The following is a 5,000-nucleotide window of genomic DNA, read 5'->3' on the forward strand; positions in this document are numbered from 1 at the left end:
AGTCATGCGGTCAGAATACTGATGACAATTGGCCATAGTGTCTGCTCCACTGGCCCCCTGCTCTGCCCCTGTGTGTGTGTTTGTGTGTGCGTGTGTGTGTGTGTGGAGGCCAGAGTGGGTGGAAGGCTGGGAGGTAGGCCGCAATCCGACAAGACGTGTGTGAGAGAGGAGTGAAGCGAATCGTTCGTCGCTTGATGTTGATGGTACAGTGGTTAGGACTCCTTTCGGTTTCTTTTTGGTCGTCAAGGGTGCCCGCGTGTGCTGCATGTATGAAGGTAAGTAGTAGTGCAATGAAAGTTGGAACTCTGGTGGAGGTAGAGTTAGAAAAAAAAGTAGTTTGGGTTTGTTGTGTGTTGTTGTGCTGTGGCAGGTTGTGTTGTATCTCACGGTTGTCACGTTGTGCAGTAGTGTTCTTTTGCATCGCATTCTGTTCCATTAATTCATGTCCTAACAGATGTTATTCTTCCCGTGGAGAGTGTGTCTCTACAGTGCACCGCCGCCTTTTTATGTCTATATGTCTGTCTGCTGGTCTCCCAGTTAAAGTGGATTTATTTATTTATTCATTTTTATTATTTACTTTTTTTTTATACAAATTTCCCTCGGGGCAAACCCTTTTCTGCTGTGAGTTCTGCTTTGTGCACACAGGGCATGTATATCTGTACCACACACATATTGGGATGTTGGCCGTCTGATCCAAAAGAACAGCATCCATGATATTGACACCGCTCCAGATCTACACTGGAAGGGGGAGTAAACCTCCAGGTCGATTGTCATGTCCATCGCTCACAAACTCCCCTTCACACACCAATGATTAAAATCAACAGTTCTGTATCAGTGTTATATGCTTACTAAGTCGTCCCGCAATTGTGTTTTCTTTTTTTTTCCGGGTGGTATTATCTACACTCTGCACAGTTATCATGCCTCTCCGCGGCAGTTCAATAAGGACTGATGTGATTTACTGGCACACGAGAACATAACAGACCACACAGTTTGCGGGCCTGTTCCACATCGGCATGCCTAAAGTTTCATTCTAACTTTGTTGTTGCTCCGCTGACTATCTGTACCTGTATAACATGTTTACTGAATAAAGATTTGTTTCAACCAAGTTTCACGCAAAATGTGCTGTCACTGATCATCCTTTCGGACCGCTAGATCCACACACTGTACTATGAATTTCAGACCTACACAATGTCATGTAACCTTAGACCCACACAGTGTGATACGAACGGCAGACTGGACCCACACAATGTGAAATAAAACCTCAAACCCACAATGTGATATGAACCTTAGATTCACACAGAATGATAATCATCAAACCCAACTGACAGCTTGCACTGACTTGTCAAGCCACGATTGAAAATGATGTTTTAGCAATAAAACTTAAGATTCTGACATTTAAGCAGGTCGCCACTTTAGGCGCCTTGATCAGTTCTTTCTGCTGAACTGAATCATGTTATTTGCTGGTAGTATTCGTCTCGCCAGTGTCAGAGAGAGAGGGGAAAGATTGCAGCCCATCCAGACCACATTCTGGTGCTCCTACTGCGTGTGTGTGTGTGTGTGTGTGTGGCTCGCGCATCTGACTTACCACCCGAGCCACACACGAACCCACAAGACTGATTTCGCAAATCTCAGCCATCATCAACGACAGTTCACCATTGACAGTATTCACGTTGAAGACTATGGTCATGTTCGCGGTTCAGCTGTCGTGTAGTACATTCTGAACGAGCAGGTGTTTCTTTCGGAGTACCGACTTAGTTCTGATCGACCCAAAGAGCGTCAGGTGCAGGCTTTATTTTCTCCCTTCCACCTCACCAACGCATAAATGATTTTCATGCGAAAGTGTCACTGCCAAGAAAACGGCAACATCATTTCGCTAAATGCATCAAATATTGAAGAATGGAAATACGTCTTTGGCGGCAACCGCATCAGTGTAATCTGTAACCGGAAACGGCACGCACACACACGCACACAAACACATAAATACAAACACACAATGCACGGATATATATACACCACCGGATGCGTACACACACACACACACACACACACACACACTGGCACACACACACACTGGCACTCACACCATAGTCAGACCCCCAACCACACTGCTCCAATCAGACCTTGATCAATCTATTTCTTATATAGATCCAGATTAGAATAAAAAGATACGACAGAAAGAAAAAAAGCGCGATAACTGACTTCCACACGGACTGCATGGTTTCCCCCTCTGTCACCAGTGACACGCTCTCCCTCTTTCTCCTTTCCCTCCCCTCCCCCAACCCGACCATCTGCTCTTAAAGTCTGCAACATTCTTGTAGGCCAGGTATAAACCTTGGTTCGATTTGCAGTGGCAAGCTGGTCAAATTAATGAGAATTTGAAACGCGCATTACTTTGACTCCCCGCCACCGAGCTGCTCAGCTCCCCCCACCAACTTACTTATCAACGTGGCGGAGTACGCAAACGCGACAGTTACACCGCGACTCAGGGCGTGCGAGTAGCGGCGCTTTGGTTTTGCTGTCTGCAACGCTGTGTGTTTGGCAGTGTGCTTGTCGTCTGCTGGCTAAACAGCACGTGTGCTTCAATTCAAGGAAGTTGTTTGGAAACGTTTGGAAAGGCGTAAAAATAAGAAGTTTTATGTGCGTAAGAAGAACGTATCACAGCAGATTTCATTCATGTTTTCTGTAAGAAAAATATCACGCAACATTTGACCGGAGTGTTCCACGCACGTTTGTTTGTTTGTTTTCAGTTGTTGTACCGCAACTTGTTTACACACTGGCGGATTTAATTGAGAAGAAAAGGAAATATATGGCGAAAACCGTTTCCAAGTGTCCGGTGTGAAAACATACTTTTGAAAAATCTGGTGTGAAGTTCATGGGACCTCTTTCTTTCTTCCTACAACGGTCCGTTGAGCGTCCCCCAGTTAACTGATCCGCTCATGGCTTGAGCCTCAGTCATGGTGTTATTGTCAGAGAAAAAATACAGGATTTACATGGCAAGGACGGGTCTCAGGGAGACTTGACAACTGGGCATCATCAGGAGAAATGTCGTGACAAGGTGAGAAATTTAGCAGCAGTGGGCGTCTGTGTGAGAGTTCGTTTAACACCGTAGATGTCCGAAGAGACTATTTTAATAGAACCACCGCGGTGTAGTAACTTAACATGCAGTAACACGATCAGTGCAGAAACTGCTGAAGTCGCCACTGAAGTCAAGAGATGATAACATTGTGTTGTACCAAAACAAGCCTGGGGTTTCTCTCTCTCTCACTCTGTGTGTGTGTGTGTGTGTGTGTGTGTGTGTGTGTGTGTGTGTGCGAACGGAATGTGGACAAAAGTAGTTAAAACCTTGCACGCGGCGAACTTGTTTTTAAACAAACACACGAAAAGCCGGGGCGGGCGTGTTTAGCGATTCTTTGCAGCCCAGCTGTCATTGAAAACTCCCGCTGTGGGAAGCACGATTTTACTGTTTGCAGCGCAAGCTTGGTCGTTCCAGCTTGTTCCTTCTATTCTGCCTCTGCTGCTGCTGCTGCTGTGTGTGGCGGGGGCGTCATAACAGAATCTGCTCAGTCAGTGGCAGCTTGTAGAAGAAGACAGTGATGCGTAGAACGTAGCCACGGTGTAGTGTCTCTTTGACCACTTTGTCGTAGTTGTCGCTGCTACCTTGATGTGGTTGTTGAGGTGGATGGTGGAGGTAGCGGCAGGGTGGGGGCAGTGGGAGGTGGAGGAGGAGGAGTGTGGGTGGGTGGTGTCGTCGTCATGATCGTGCCATTTGTCTGGTCTTCGTTCCCTCATCAGTCACTGTCACAGGTGAGAGAAATAGCGTTACATCGGGTACATTGCTTTGTTGAAAGGATTTTTTTTTTTTTAAAGTGTACAGTTAAGCCGTGAGGATGATTATCATTGAGAATCTCGCAAATAGGTGCGAAACAGTATGAATGAACCTGCTTATCAGTCTGTTTCTCTGTTACTCTCTCTCTCTCTCTCTCTATCTCTCTCTCTCTGGGAGGATCAGAAGAGAGAGAGAGAAGCAAAGGTATGGAGAGTGAAAGATATATATATACATATATATATATATATATATATGTATATATATATCTTTCACTCTCCATACCTTTGCTTCTCTCTCTCTCTTCTGATCCCCCCCCCCCCCTCTCTCTCTCTCTCTGTGCCTCTCACTCTTTTTCTCATTTTTTCTTTCTTTCTCTTACCGTCCACGGTCTCTGTCTTCATTTTCTTCTCGCGAACGCATACACTAATAATCTTTTTTCTCAAAACCAACATACGACGAAACCAGACCGCAGTCACTGAATCAGTGAACGATTGACAGTCTGACTCTGAGTCACTTCATCATTGAGAACTAAAGTCTGAAACACGACTATCCATTATAACCCGCGGTTCATGAATGTCATCTTCTCTTCTCTTCCATCTCCCCAAAGAAAGAAAGAAATTAAGAGAGAGAGGAGAGAGAGAGAGAGAGAGAGAGAGAGAGAGAGAGAGAGAGAGTTTAACACTTAATTGTCATTGTCTGTAAGTGTCTGTTGAAAGAGAGAGAGAGAGAGTTTAACACTTTAACATTTTTATTGTCATTACCTGTAAGAGTCTATTGAGAGAGAGAGAGAGAGAGAGAGAGAGACTTTCACACTTTAACACTTTATTGTCATAACCTGTAAGTGTCTATTGAAAGAGAGAGAGAGGATTTCATACTTTAACATTTTTATTGCCATTACCTGTAAGAGTCTATTGAAAGAAAGAGAGAGAGAGAGAGAGAGAGAGAGAGAGAGAGAGAGAGAGAGAGAGAGAGAGAGACTTTCACACTTTAACACTTTAATGTCATTACCTGTAAGTGTCTATTGAAAGAGAGAGAGAGGATTTCATACTTTAACATTTTTATTGTCATTACCTGTAAGAGTCTATTGAAAGAAAGAGAGAGAGAGAGAGAGAGAGAGAGACTCAGACGTGCAGGTATTATTCAGAAGGCCCATTAGAAGGTGCCATATTCATCA

At 44.6% G+C, this 5,000-nt stretch overlaps 1 protein-coding gene across 5 annotated transcripts in view; it reads left to right on the plus strand.

Moving 5' to 3' along the window:
* The window catches only part of LOC143293664 (fibroblast growth factor receptor-like 1), a 171,291-nt gene that overhangs the window by 73,025 nt on the left and 93,266 nt on the right, over window positions 1-5,000 (plus strand). For 2 of the 5 annotated variants that reach the window (XM_076604792.1, XM_076604797.1), the window contains exon 1: window positions 2,559-3,055. The exons of 2 other annotated variants lie outside the window; for them this stretch is intronic. The gene's annotated coding sequence lies outside the window, so the exon portion shown is untranslated. Of the gene's footprint in view, window positions 1-2,558; window positions 3,056-3,677; window positions 3,805-5,000 lie in introns of those variants that run through there. One more of the 5 variants, XM_076604795.1, reaches the window with a different exon arrangement.

The sequence above is a fragment of the Babylonia areolata genome, chromosome 19, assembly GCF_041734735.1.
Source record: "Babylonia areolata isolate BAREFJ2019XMU chromosome 19, ASM4173473v1, whole genome shotgun sequence".
Classification (NCBI taxonomy): domain Eukaryota; kingdom Metazoa; phylum Mollusca; class Gastropoda; order Neogastropoda; family Buccinidae; genus Babylonia; species Babylonia areolata.